The 15,905-nt window shown below is 40.3% G+C and overlaps 1 protein-coding gene across 1 annotated transcript in view; it reads left to right on the top strand.

The window, feature by feature from the left end:
- The first annotated feature begins 11,849 nt into the window (after positions 1-11,849).
- Positions 11,850-15,905, top strand: part of esr2b (estrogen receptor 2b) — a 107,355-nt gene continuing 103,299 nt past the window's right edge. Inside the window, exon 1 of the mRNA XM_061886298.1 lies at positions 11,850-11,956. The gene's annotated coding sequence lies outside the window, so the exon portion shown is untranslated. The remainder of the gene's footprint in view (positions 11,957-15,905) is intronic.

Below are 15,905 nucleotides of genomic sequence, written 5' to 3'. Positions count from 1 at the left end.
CAGACCGCCTTAAAAAACGTGTTAGAATTTTGAATTTTTCCATGAATGATAAAACACTGAATACCGACAAAAAATAGATATTGGTATATCTATTTTTAGAAACACTAATACGAAACCTCACAATAATGTCTAATTGAATGCTAAAAACGTTATGACAGACCGCCTTAAAAAACGTAATAGAATTTTTTATTTTTCTGTCAACAATAAAATACTGAATATTGACAAAAAATTGATATTGGTATATCTATTTTTAGGAACATTAATACAAAACTTCACAATAATGTCTGATTGAATGCTAAAAACTTTAAGACGGACCGCCTTAACAAAAAGTAATGGAATTTTAAATTTTTCTATGAACGATAAAACACTGAAAATTGACAAAAAATTGATATTGGTATATCTATTTTTAGGAACATTAATACAAAACCTCACAACGATGTCTGATTGAATGCTAAAAACGTTATGACAGACCGCCTTAAAAAACGTAATAGAATTTTTTATTTTTCTATGGACAATTAAGACTAAATATTGACAAAAAATTGATATTGGTATATTTTTAGGAACATTAATACAAAACCTCACAATGATGTCCGATTGAATGCTAAAAACGTTAAGACGGACCGCCTTAACAAAAAGTAATGGAATTTTAAATTTTTCTATGAACGATAAAACACTGAATATCGACAAAAAATTGATATTGGTATATCTATTTTTAGAAACACTAATACAAAACCTCACAACGATGTTTGATTGAATGCTAAAAACATTATGACAGACCACCTTAAAAAACGTAATGGAATTTGAAATTTTTCTATGAACGATAAAACACTGAATATTGACAAAAAATGTATATTGGTATATCTATTTTTAGGAACATTAATACAAAACCTCACAATAATGTCTGATTGAATGCTAAAAACGTTATGACAGACCGCCTTAAAAACCGAAATTTATTTTTTTCTTCCTATGAATCTATAAAACAATGAATATTGCCAAAAAATAGATATTGGTATATTTATTTTTAGGAACCCTAATACAAACCCCCACAATAACGTCTGATTGAATGCTAAAAACGTTATGACAGACCGCCTTAAAAAAAACATAATGGAATTTAAAATTTTTCTATGAACGATAAAACGCTGAATACTCTTGGTAACGTGACCTGTCACATTTGATCACTTTCATGAGCAAAGGTCACCGCCGCTGTCCGTGGTGCCGTTGGGAGACTGGTTGCGCCAGTAATCTGAGGGTTCCCGGTTCAATCCCCACCTTCTATCATCCTAGTCACGTCCGTTGTGTCCTTGAGCCAGACACTTCACCCTTGCTCCAGATGGGGCCAGGTTAGCGCCTTGCATGGCAGCTCCCTCCGCCAGTGTGTGAATGTGTGTGTGAATAGTTAAATGTAGAAGTAGTGTCAAATTGCTTTGAGGTCCTAAAAAAAAAAAAAAGGTAGAAAAGCGCTATACAAGGACACGCCGTATACCTTTTATCATCGGGTAGGCATGTGTTGACGGCGAGACACAGCTGGCATGCGATTGGGTTTCACAGGTGGTACGTGTCAATCCAATCACCTGTTGGCCTCACCAGTGAGCGGCCGGGTGCAGGAAGGACGGGAGGTTTTGGACAGAGACTGAAAAGTCCCGGAGAAAACATATAACTGGTGAGCGTGTTGAAAAAAAATATGAGCAACCTTGCTCCTGATGGGGCATGGTTAGCGCCTCGCATGGCAGCTCCCCGCCAACAGTGTGTGAATGTGGAAATAGTGTCAAAGCGCTTTGAGTTCATTTAAAAAAAAAGTAGGAAAGCGCTATTCAAGTACAACCCATTTACGGTTGATCATTTAGCATCGGGTAGGCATGTGTTGACGGCGAGACACAGCTGGCATGCGATTGGGTTTCACAGGTGGTACGTGTCAATCCGATCATCGGTTGGCTTTAACGGTGAGCGGCCGGGTGCAGGAGGGAGAGGAAGTTTGGACTTTGGAGTTGTAGGGCGGTATAGTTCGGTTGCAGGTTCGATCCCCCCTTGGGCAAGACACTTTACCCACCCACACTGCTTCAAATGTCACTCAGATATTGGGTTTCACTAGAAAAAGCGCTATATAAATATAATTCACTTCACTTCACGTCACTTGGACAGAGGCTGAAAAGTCCCGTCGAAAACGTGTGCTGAAAATCATGACATCTGTTGCACGACTCTGTTCGCAGGCCACGCCCCCCTCCACGATACTATTTAACACAGCAAAAGTGCATGTCGTATAAAAGAAAGGAAGCTAACACAAAACAAGACTGGTGTAGGCTCCAGCCAACTGACGGGAAGGAGTAGGCGATGAGCTGGGACTGAGAAGCCGGACTTTTCAGCCTGTTTCTAGTCCGGCTGATTAGGCCCAAAACTGGATGCAGCTGCAGGACTTGCAAAAGAGTCTGTAACCATCAAGGAAGTACTGCCTGTTAGCATTTAGTTAGCATACAGTTAGCATATTGTCGGGTTAGTACTTGCCTGCGCAAAAATGTAAGGTAAAAGGTTTTTTTCGGGTTGGAAAAGTTTTGGAAACGTGGAAAGTTAAGAGAATATCAGAGTCTTGGCTTTGTCACCTTTTGTATTAGCACCTTCAGTCCGAGGTGCACATATAGTACATCAAATAGAGATTTATTATCGTATCGTCTGGCTTTGATTGGGTCCGCTCCGCCGTGAGCTGGAGAGAGACGGACCTCGATGGATGTCGCCGACCTCTTCATCGAGGCGGGCCGGCCAGGTCCACCTTAACTGGGGGAGGAACACGGGGTCGGCGTGCCAATTGAGGCGCGGTGACCTCGCGGCGATGCTTGGAAAAGTTATTAAGAAAGAAAAAAAAATAACTTTTACGTTTGACATCTGGGCCGCTTTAAGACCACGCCCTTTTCACGTTTGTTAGTTTTCTGTTGCTAGGCAACTCATTTTATTTAGACATGGTGATTGCCTTGCTTCTTTTAATTCAACGTGCTTCATCACGATAGTATTACAAACTCTATTGTCGGCCAAATTTGAATTAAAATTCATCACCTTTTAAAGGCACGCACACCGCTCTCATGAAACGTCGCTCAACTGGTCTGTTGATGTTTTCCATCGATGTAAATCACCCCTGAGATAATGTGTCAGTCTTTTAACGTTTGACATCTGGGCTGCTTTAAGACCACGCCCTTTTCACGTTTGTTACTTTTCTGTTGCTAGGCACCTCATTGTGATTGCCTTGCTTCTTTTAATTCAATGTGCATCATCACGATAGTATTAAAACCTCTATCGTCGGCCAAATTAGAATGATTCCTAACGTCTTGATCGGCAACAGGCATCGCCTTTTAAAGGCACGCACACCGCTCTCATGAAACGTCGCTCAACTGGTCTGTTGTTGTTTTCCATCGATGTAAATCCTCACTGTGATAATGTGTCAGTCTTTTAACGTTTGACATCTAGGCCGCTTTAAGACCACACCCTTTTCACGTTTGTTACTTTTCTGTTGCTAGGCAACTCATTTTATTTAGACATGGTGATTGCCTTCCTTCTTTTAATTCAACGTGCTTCATCACGATAGTATTACAAACTCTATTGTTGGCCAAATTTGAATTAAAAGGCATCACCTTTTAAAGGCACGCACACCGCTCTCATGAAACGTCGCTCAACTGGTCTGTTGTTGTTTTCCATCGATGTAAATCACCACTGTGATAATGTGTCGGTGTCTTTACGTTTGACATCTGGGCCGCTTTAAGAACGCGCCCTTTTCACATTTGTTACTTTTCTGTTGCTAGGCAACTCATTTTATTTAGACATTGTGATTGCCTTTCTGCTTTTAACTCAACGTGCATAATCACAATAGTATTAAAAACTCTACTGTCGGCATAATTTTAATTATTCCTAACGTCTTGATCGGCAACAGGCATCGCCTTTTAAAGGCACGCACACCGCTCTCATGAAACGTCGCTCAACTGGTCTGTTGTTGTTTTCCATCGATGTAAATCACCCCTGAGATAATGTGTCGGACTCTTTATGTTTGACATCTGGGCTGCTTTAAGACCACGCCCTTTTCATGTTTGTTACTTTTCTGTTGCTAGGCAACTCATTTTATTTAGACATTGTGATTGCCTTGCTGCTTTTAATTCAACGTGCATCATCACGATAGTATTAAAATTTCTATCGTCGGCCAAATTTTAATCATTCATGCAACGCTGTTCAGTAACAGGTATCACCTTTTAAAGGCACGCACACCGCTCTCATGAAACGTCGCTCAACTGGTCTGTTGTTGTTTTCCATCGATTTAAATCCTCACTGTGATAATGTGTCAGTCTTTTAACGTTTGACATCTGGGCCTTTTTAAGACCACGCCCTTTTCACGTTTGTTACTTTTCTGTTGCTAGGCAACTCATTTTATTTAGACATCGTGATTGCCTTGCTTCTTTTAATTCAACGTACTTCATCACGATAGTATTAAAAACTCTATTGTCGGCCAAATTTGAATTAAAAGGCATCACCTTTTAAAGGCACGCACACCGCTCTCATGAAACGTCGCTCAACAGGTCTGTTGTTGTTATCCATCGATGTAAATCACCCCCGAGATAATGTGTCGGTCTCTTTACGTTTGACATCTGGGCCGCTTTAAGACCACGCTCTTTTCACATTTGTTACTTTTCTGTTGCTAGGCAACTCATTTTATTTAGACATGGTGATTGCCTTGCTGCTTTTAATTCAACGTGCTTCATCACGATAGTATTAAAAACTCTATTGTCAGCCAAATTTGAATTAAAAGGCATCACCTTTTAAAGGCACGCACACCGCTCTCATGAAACGTCGCTCAACTGATCTGTTGTTGTTTTCCATCGATGTAAATTCTCACTGTGATAATGTGTCGGTCTCTTAATGTTTGACATCAGGGCCGCTTTAAGACCACGCCCTTTTCACGTTTGTTACTTTTCTGTTGCTAGGCACCTCATTTTATTTAGACATTGTGATTGCCTTGCTTCTTTTAATTCAACGTGCATCATCACGATAGTATTAAAACCTCTATCGTCGGCCAAATTAGAATGATTCCTAACGTCTTGATCGGCAACAGGCATCACCTTTTAAAGGCACGCACACCGCTCTCATGAAACGTCGCTCAACAGGTCTGTTGATGTTTTCCATCGATGTAAATCCTCACTGTGATAATGTGTCAGTCTCTTTATGTTTGACATCTGGGCCGCTTTAAGATCACACCCTTTTCATGTTTTTTACTTTTCTGTTGCTAGGCAACTCATTTTATTTAGACATGGTGATTGCCTTGCTGCTTTTAATTCAACGTGCTTCATCACGATAGTATTAAAAACTCTATTGTCGGCCAAATTTGAATCAAAAGGCATCACCTTTTAAAGGCACGCACACCGCTCTCATGAAACGTCGCTCAACTGGTCTGTTGTTGTTTTCCATCGATGTAAATCACCCCTGAGATAATGTGTCAGTCTGTTTACGTTTGACATCTAGGCCGCGTTAAGACCACGCCCTTTTCACGTTTGTTAGTGAAGTATATTTATATAGCGCTTTTTCTCTAGTGACTCAAAGCGCTTTACATAGTGAAACCCAATATCTAATTTTTACATTTAAACCAGTGTGGGTGGCACTGGGAGCAGGTGGGTAAAGTGTCTTGCCCAAGGACACAACGGCAGGGACTAGGATGGCGGAAGCGGGGATCGAACCTGCAACCCTCAAGTTGCTGGCACGGCCGCTCTACCAACCGAGCTATACCGCCCTTGCTGCTTTTAATTCAACATGCATAATCACAATAGTATTAAAAACTCTACTGTCGGCCAAATTAGAATTATTCCTAACGTCTTGATCGGCAACAGGCATCGCCTTTTAAAGGCACGCACACCGCTCTCATGAAACATCGCTCAACAGGTCTGTTGATGTTTTCCATCGATGTAAATCACCCCTGAGATAATGTGTCGGTCTCTTTATGTTTGACATCTGGGCCGCTTTAAGACCACACCCTTTTCATGTTTGTTACTTTTCTGTTGCTAGGCAACTCATTTTATTTAGACATGGTGATTGCCTTGCTTCTTTTAATTCAACGTGCTTCATCACGATAGTATTAAAAACTCTATTGTCGGCCAAATTTGAATTAAAAGGCATCACCTTTTAAAGGCACGCACACCGCTCTCATGAAATGTCACTCAAATGGTCTGTTGATGTTTTCCATCGATGTAAATCCTCACTGTGATAATGTGTCAGTATTTTAACGTTTGACATCTGGGCCGCTTTAAGACCACGCCCTTTTCACGTTTGTTACTTTTCTGTTGCTAGGCACTTCATTTTATTTAGACATTGTGATTGCCTTTCTGCTTCTAACTCAACATGCATAATCACAATAGTATTAAAAACTACTGTCGGCCAAATTAAAATTATTCCTAACGTCTTGATCGGCAACAGGCATCGCCTTTTAAAGGCACGCATACCGCTCTCATGAAACGTCGCTCAACTGGTCTGTTGTTGTTTTCCATCGATGTAAATCACCACTGTGATAATGTGTCGGTCTCTTTACGTTTGACATCCGGGCCGCTTTAAGAACACGCCCTTTTCACATTTGTTACTTTTCTGTTGCTAGGCAACTCATTTTATTTAGACATCGTGATTGCCTTGCTTCTTTTAATTCAACGTGCTTCATCACGATAGTATTAAAAACTCTATTGTCGGCCAAATTTGAATTAAAATGCATCACCTTTTAAAGGCACGCACACCGCTCTCATGAAACATCGCTCAACTGGTCTGTTGTTGTTTTCCATCGATGTAAATCCTCACTGTGATAATGTGTCGGTCTCTTTACGTTTGACATCTGGGCCGCTTTATGACCACGCCCTTTTCACGTTTGTTACTTTTCTGTTGCTAGGCAACTCATTTTATTTAGACATCGTGATTGCCTTGCTTCTTTTAATTCAACGTGCTTCATCACGATAGTATTACAAACTCTATTGTTGGCCAAATTTGAATTAAAAGGCATCACCTTTTAAAGGCACGCACACCGCTCTCATGAAACGTCGCTCAACTGGTCTGTTGATGTTTTCCATCGATGTAAATCACCCCCGAGATAATGTGTCGGTCTCTTTACGTTTGACATCTGGGCCGCTTTAAGACCACGCTCTTTTCACATTTGTTACTTTTCTGTTGCTAGGCAACTCATTTTATTTAGACATGGTGATTGCCTTGCTGCTTTTAATTCAACGTGCTTCATCACGATAGTATTAAAAACTCTATTGTCAGCCAAATTTGAATTAAAAGGCATCACCTTTTAAAGGCACGCACACCGCTCTCATGAAACGTCGCTCAACTGATCTGTTGTTGTTTTCCATCGATGTAAATTCTCACTGTGATAATGTGTCGGTCTCTTAATGTTTGACATCAGGGCCGCTTTAAGACCACGCCCTTTTCACGTTTGTTACTTTTCTGTTGCTAGGCACCTCATTTTATTTAGACATTGTGATTGCCTTGCTTCTTTTAATTCAACGTGCATCATCACGATAGTATTAAAACCTCTATCGTCGGCCAAATTAGAATGATTCCTAACGTCTTGATCGGCAACAGGCATCACCTTTTAAAGGCACGCACACCGCTCTCATGAAACGTCGCTCAACAGGTCTGTTGATGTTTTCCATCGATGTAAATCCTCACTGTGATAATGTGTCAGTCTCTTTATGTTTGACATCTGGGCCGCTTTAAGATCACACCCTTTTCATGTTTTTTACTTTTCTGTTGCTAGGCAACTCATTTTATTTAGACATGGTGATTGCCTTGCTGCTTTTAATTCAACGTGCTTCATCACGATAGTATTAAAAACTCTATTGTCGGCCAAATTTGAATCAAAAGGCATCACCTTTTAAAGGCACGCACACCGCTCTCATGAAACGTCGCTCAACTGGTCTGTTGTTGTTTTCCATCGATGTAAATCACCCCTGAGATAATGTGTCAGTCTGTTTACGTTTGACATCTAGGCCGCGTTAAGACCACGCCCTTTTCACGTTTGTTAGTGAAGTATATTTATATAGCGCTTTTTCTCTAGTGACTCAAAGCGCTTTACATAGTGAAACCCAATATCTAATTTTTACATTTAAACCAGTGTGGGTGGCACTGGGAGCAGGTGGGTAAAGTGTCTTGCCCAAGGACACAACGGCAGGGACTAGGATGGCGGAAGCGGGGATCGAACCTGCAACCCTCAAGTTGCTGGCACGGCCGCTCTACCAACCGAGCTATACCGCCCTTGCTGCTTTTAATTCAACATGCATAATCACAATAGTATTAAAAACTCTACTGTCGGCCAAATTAGAATTATTCCTAACGTCTTGATCGGCAACAGGCATCGCCTTTTAAAGGCACGCACACCGCTCTCATGAAACATCGCTCAACAGGTCTGTTGATGTTTTCCATCGATGTAAATCACCCCTGAGATAATGTGTCGGTCTCTTTATGTTTGACATCTGGGCCGCTTTAAGACCACACCCTTTTCATGTTTGTTACTTTTCTGTTGCTAGGCAACTCATTTTATTTAGACATGGTGATTGCCTTGCTTCTTTTAATTCAACGTGCTTCATCACGATAGTATTAAAAACTCTATTGTCGGCCAAATTTGAATTAAAAGGCATCACCTTTTAAAGGCACGCACACCGCTCTCATGAAATGTCACTCAAATGGTCTGTTGATGTTTTCCATCGATGTAAATCCTCACTGTGATAATGTGTCAGTATTTTAACGTTTGACATCTGGGCCGCTTTAAGACCACGCCCTTTTCACGTTTGTTACTTTTCTGTTGCTAGGCACTTCATTTTATTTAGACATTGTGATTGCCTTTCTGCTTCTAACTCAACATGCATAATCACAATAGTATTAAAAACTACTGTCGGCCAAATTAAAATTATTCCTAACGTCTTGATCGGCAACAGGCATCGCCTTTTAAAGGCACGCATACCGCTCTCATGAAACGTCGCTCAACTGGTCTGTTGTTGTTTTCCATCGATGTAAATCACCACTGTGATAATGTGTCGGTCTCTTTACGTTTGACATCCGGGCCGCTTTAAGAACACGCCCTTTTCACATTTGTTACTTTTCTGTTGCTAGGCAACTCATTTTATTTAGACATCGTGATTGCCTTGCTTCTTTTAATTCAACGTGCTTCATCACGATAGTATTAAAAACTCTATTGTCGGCCAAATTTGAATTAAAATGCATCACCTTTTAAAGGCACGCACACCGCTCTCATGAAACATCGCTCAACTGGTCTGTTGTTGTTTTCCATCGATGTAAATCCTCACTGTGATAATGTGTCGGTCTCTTTACGTTTGACATCTGGGCCGCTTTATGACCACGCCCTTTTCACGTTTGTTACTTTTCTGTTGCTAGGCAACTCATTTTATTTAGACATCGTGATTGCCTTGCTTCTTTTAATTCAACGTGCTTCATCACGATAGTATTACAAACTCTATTGTTGGCCAAATTTGAATTAAAAGGCATCACCTTTTAAAGGCACGCACACCGCTCTCATGAAACGTCGCTCAACTGGTCTGTTGATGTTTTCCATCGATGTAAATCACCCCTGAGATAATGTGTCAGTCTTTTAACGTTTGACATCTGGGCTGCTTTAAGACCACGCCCTTTTCAGGTTTGTTACTTTTCCGTTGCTAAGCACCTCATTTTATTTAGACATTGTGATTGCCTTGCTGCTTTTAACTCAACGTCCATAATCACAATAGTATTAAAAACTCTACTGTCGGCATAATTTTAATTATTCCTAACGTCTTGATCGGCAACAGGCATCGCCTTTTAAAGGCACGCACACCGCTCTCATGAAACGTCGCTCAACAGGTCTGTTGATGTTTTCCATCGATGTAAATCCTCACTGTGATAATGTGTCGGTCTCTTTACGTTTGACATCTGGGCCGCTTTAAAACCACACCTTTTTCACGTTTGTTACTTTCTGTTGCTAGGCAACTCATTTTTTTTAGACATCATGACAGACTTCCTGCTTTTATTTCAACGTGCATCATCACGATAGTATTAAAAACTCTATCGTCGGCCAAATTTGAATCATTCCTGCAACCCTGTTCAGCAACACCGCTCTCATGAAATGTCGCTCAACTGGTCTCTTGTTGTTTTCCATCGATGTTAATCACCCCTGTGATAATGTGTCGGTCTCCCATTTTTATGCAGATGACACAGACTATTAAGAATGGGACCAATTACCTCCCTGCTTGCCACTCAGCATCAAGGGTTGGAATTGGGGTGTGGAGGTTTCTCTCCTTGAGGTCCCTCGGACCACCAAACCTCGCCACACGAGCCCGGATCAGGGTTACAACACAATTGTTCGTCCTGCGGAGAAGTGTGAACCCTCAATTTCGGGTCTGGACTGCAGGCGGGCCAGGAAAGTACCCACACTTTTTTTACAAAGCCACGCTGTTGTAACACTTGCTGAATGTAGCTTGGCATTTTCTTGCTGGAATAAGCAGGGGGGTCCATGAAAAAGACGGCGCTTAGATGGCAGCATATGTTGCTCCAAAACCTGTATGTACCTTTCAGCATTAATGGTGCCTTCACAGATGTGTAAGTCACCCATGCCTTGGGCACTAATGCACCCCCATACCATCACACATGCTGGCTTTTCAACTTTGCGTCGATAACAGTCTGGATGGTTCGCTTCCCCTTTGGTCCGGATGACACCATTTCGAATATTTCCAAAAACAATTTGAAATGTGGACTCGTCAGACCACTTTGCATCAGTCCATCTTGGATGATTTTGGGCTTGTTTCTGGATGTTGTTGATAAATGGTTTTCACTTTTTCTCTGAACCTTTTGATGATATTATGGACCGTAGATTTTGTAATCCCTAAATTTCTTGCAATTGCACTTTGAGAAACGTTGTTCTTAAACTGTTTGACTATTTGCTCACGCAGTTGCGGACAAAGGGGTGTACCTCGCCCCATCCTTTCTTGTGAAAGACTGAGGAATTTTTGAGAAGCTGTGGCTTCACGGTGGCAGAGGGTTTAGTGCGTCTGCCTCACAATACGAAGGTCCTGCAGTCCTGGGTTCAAATCCAGGCTCAGGATCTTTCTGTGTGGAGTTTGCATGTTCACCCCGTGAATGCGTGGGTTCCCTCCGGGTACTCCGGCTTCCTCCCACCTCCAAAGACATGCACCTGGGGATAGGTTGATTGGCAACACTAAAAATTGGCCCCAGTGTGTGAATGTGAGTGTGAATGTTGTCTGTCTATCCGTGTTGGCCCTGCGATGAGGTGGCGACTTGTCCAGGGTGTACCCTGCCTTCCGCCCGATTGTAGCTGAGATAGGCGCCAGCGCCCCCCGCGACCCCGAAAGGGAATAAGCGGTAGAAAATGGATGGATGGATGTTCCCAATTAGCCTGCACACCTGTGGGATGTTCCAAATAAGTGTTTGATGAATATTCCTTTATCAGTATTTATTGCCACCTTTCCCAACTTCTTTGTCACGTGTTGTTGGCATCAAATTCTAAAGTTAATGATTATTTGCAAAACATTTTTTTTTATCACTTTGAACATCAAATACGTTGTCTTTGTACCATATTCAACTGAATATGGGTTGAAATGTGCAAATAATTGTATTCCGTTTATATTTACATCCAACACAATTTCCCAACTCAAATGGAAACGGGGTTTGTAACATCACAAAGAGAAAACCCCATAAAAATAGGTTACGTAAATACAAATATTACAAACAGGTTTTTTTTTTTGGGTATTTTCTCAAAAGTCGCACGTAGTTAAATAGTTTGTTTTGGTTGAGTAGTTCAGCGTTATGTAACCAAACATTATCTAACCGGAAATTGCCTAAATAGGCTTGATGAAACCATTCATACTAGGGTCGCTCATGTGTGCAGTACTACCACCACCCTGCAGGGAGCAACAGCGAGCCATGTGTGCGACAATGAAGCAGCAGTGGGGTGAGTAGAAGAAGACTACTCAATTCAACTTAAAATGTTTTTAACAACCCTAAAAAAAAGTCTAAATAAATCGCTAAAATCGGACTTTTAACAGCGATTCACAACGAAGTGTGAATGTTCTGCCTCGACCCAATGCCCTAAGTCATTGTTTCCCGTCGTACTTGCTGACTTTGTGACGTATTTCGTATTCGCGGTCATGTTTTTTTGCGTGAGTCACTCCGGCCATCAAAGCTCGTTTAATAAACTTAGCGCTAAATTTGACCATTAAAGGACAATAACGCCACACCTTAGGTTTAATTGTGGACAACGTTTCCTGTGGATTTGGCTTAATTCCTATTAGCATCAACATATGTAGTTTATTGTGTGAACGTATCAACTAGAGATGTCCGATAATGGGTTTTGCTGCCGATATTGTCCAACTCTTAATTACCGATTCCGATATCAACCGATATATACAGTTGTGGAATTAACACAATATTATGCCTCATTTTGTTGTGATGCCCCGCTGAATGCATTAAACCATGTAACAAGGTTTTACAAAATAAATCAACTCCAGTTATTATTGCATTATTTATTTTTTTTAACCTTCGTCTTGTGTTAGGGTCGGCACCGACCCGTTTTAGTTTTTAAATGCATAAAAACACCACATACATTTATTTTTTTGCATCAAAGCTTTTTGACTTTGTCAGGAACCTCTTTGTCAACAAAATAAAACATTTTAATTTTTGTTCACTAAATTATAAAATGCTCTGGTAGAAAGTATGCCCTTGGTGTTGTTAGGGTCGGTTTCGACCCAGTTATAAAAATAAGATGATAAAGCAATGATAAGAGCCAAAACTGAACACACTGACATTCAGCTCCTCTCCCAATCATGTGAGCTTTAGTGGATTCTCATCTTACCTTGTTATCCTGTACAAAAACAAACAAAAGACGGACACTAAAAGTGTCACTTTTTGCCACTCTGATTTAGTTTTTTTATTAGTTTTGGAACTAGTAATCTATTTCTCTTGGGTTCATTTGCTTGATTGGTTGTTGTTTGTTTGATGTTGGATTTCTGTTGCTGAAAAAAATACTTTTTAGCCTTTTTCTTGAAGTAAATATATATGGGTCGAAATTGACCCGTAACACCATAGATGTTTCTATAGTTAAAATTCTCAAAATGAAAAAATAAATAAAACACATTTATTTAAGAGATGTGTTCTAATACCCCTTAGTAATAGTTAGGTAACACAACAACCTTTTTTTTAATGTATATGATTCTTTTGAGGTTCGTTTTACCATTTCTCAAAAATTGAAATCGAGGGGTATACTGACAAAAAAAGGCCCAATGGCCCAAACCAAAAATATTAAAACCAATATTTTCAAGGATAAGGAAGCCTAACGAGGTAACCACGAGATGAGAAACAAATTGGATGATAGATAATTGTTTTTAGTGTATTTTACAGCTGATTTAAGACATGGGTCAAAACCAACCCGTTAACATAAGAGATGGTAACAGAAAGCTAATACAAGAGGAAGGTTAAACATGCCTCAAAACAACAGCTGCAAAAACAATGAAAGAACACAGCTTCAGTCCAGAGTATACTGGAGTAATAAAGTAAATAATAACATAGTCCTCCTTTAGTGCAAGACTGCCTGGTATACTGTATAACAGGAAATTATAAACTGGGCTCAATCATCCCTGCTCTAACGTATTTGTATGAGTAACAAAAAATGTCCTGCAAGCGAGTGGTGAGTGCTTGAAGTGGCCTCGCAGTCGGTCACAGCTTCTGAAATGCCGCTTTGAGACAAGGCACCTTGTTCAATGCAAGCTGCAAAATGTACGTCATGCACACCAAACTCCACCAAATTGTCCCTGACCGCAACGTGAGCTTTCGATCTGGGGTGGTTTTTGTGGTATTTTTGTTTTTTTTCTCGGCGGAGTCTTTAAGTGACAACTGTGTGGTACTACTTTATTTTTTCGCTGTTTGCTTTTCGCCCATCTTCCGCTTGTATTCATCGTGCATCTCCTTAGGATTCTTGAAGAGGTGGGAGATCAAATTGCTCGTATTAAAGGAAGACGTCCTGGTTCCTCCTTACATAAACAACTTTTCGCAGTCATTGGAAATAGCCATTTTTTTTTATCCGTCAGAGACACTTTAAAATAATCCCAAACCATAGACATGGTGTCGTTAGTCAGTCACCAAAGGAGCTCGCTTGTTAGCCACGGCTACAGCACCGGCAACAACACACTCTTGTTGTTGTTATGCTCCGCTTGCGGCGGTTTGATGAGGTCATCAAGCGTCGCCAGTAAACCTCTCATGCTGCAAGTCGTCAACTCCTGTGTTGTGTGGGGGAGAGGGGAGGGGCTGCTGACTGGGAGACGCATCTACTTTATACTCCCCCACCCCCCCCACACGTCCGTGTTTTACTAAATATGTACAGCGCCGTACAACGGCGTTTTACAAAGTCATTAATTGGAATTTTTGAAACCAATACCGATAATTTCCGATATTACATTTTAAAGCATTTATCGGCCGACGTTATCGGACATCTCTAGTATCAACACTAAACTTTCAATTTTTTTTAATGTAAAATACACTTTGGACGTTACACTTTTGTAAAGTTTATTTTGTGCTTATATTTTCTGTCGTACGAAACTTAAATGAGGGAGGAAGCATAAAGAAATAAAACTGAGGATGGAAAATAATTCAAAAGAAAGAACATTAACCATCTACACAACTTCTGGAGCTTCTGTTTCTTCATGCTGTTAACTATCTGTCCAGCTGCGCACGCTGGAAACAAGTAGCAAGGGCGGAATAATTACATTTTTTGACAGTGTAGTGTGAAAATCGATGTTTTTACTTCCCAATGAAGTAAACAAAGTTTTAAAGGAATATAACTTTTTGGCGAAACATCCATATTTCCATGTTTAGCCCTTGAACCCGCGACCATCTTCATTATGCAGTTAAACAGCCCTGTTCTAGTTGGTAGAATTGCGGGGATCGCTACTGAAATAGCGATATCAGATCAATTCGCTCTAATATCGATCCTTAATCGAAATATCGACACTTTTAATACTTTAGTTGAGGAGTGGCCAGACTTTTTACACTGAAAAGTCATATTGATGTTTTTATATTAAAAAAAACGCCACGAATAAAATATTGCGTCAGCTTTTTATTATTGGTGACAAAGTATATTATTATTAATTATCACTTGGAATATTTCAACTTTCTCTCATTACATACCGACTTGTTTGCTGTTTTTTTTTTGTATTAAATTGTTTTGGTTTTTATTCCCCCATGTAAGAATAGAATACAAATATTAATAATGACTGCATAACCCTGCCTGTAGAAAAATATTCTTGTCCTGTTACACATTTAACAGTCTGTATTATGGTTGTTGTCATTTTTCACACTAACATATACGTCGGTATTATTTTATTTTTAATTAACTAACTAAAATGTTTACAGATTTTAAACATATACAGTGGGGCAAAAAAGTATTTAGTCAGCCACCGATTGTGCAAGTTCACCCACTTAAAATGATGACAGAGGTCTGTAATTTTCATCATAGGTACACTTCAACTGTGAGAGACAGAATGTGAAAAAAAAAAAATCCAGGAATTCACATTGTAGGAATTTTATGGTGGAAAATAAGTAATTGGTCAACCATTCAAAGATTTTGGCTCAAAATCCCACGATACATGGCCTCCATTCATTCTTTCCTTAACACGGATCAATCGTCCTGTCCCCTTAGCAGAAAAACAGCCCCAAAGCATGCTGTTTCCACCCCCATGCTTCACAGTAGGTATGGTGTTCTTGGAATGCAACTCAGTATTCTTCTTCCTCCAAACACGACGCTTTGACTTTATACCTAAAAGTTCTATTTTGGTTTCATCTGACCACATGACATTCTCCCAATCCTCTGCTGTATCATCCATGTATCCATTTTGGTATAAACTCAACTC

Source organism: Nerophis ophidion, linkage group LG24, assembly GCF_033978795.1.
Source record: "Nerophis ophidion isolate RoL-2023_Sa linkage group LG24, RoL_Noph_v1.0, whole genome shotgun sequence".
Taxonomy (NCBI): Eukaryota; Metazoa; Chordata; class Actinopteri; order Syngnathiformes; family Syngnathidae; genus Nerophis; species Nerophis ophidion.
This window is presented reverse-complemented; position numbering and strand designations above follow the sequence as displayed.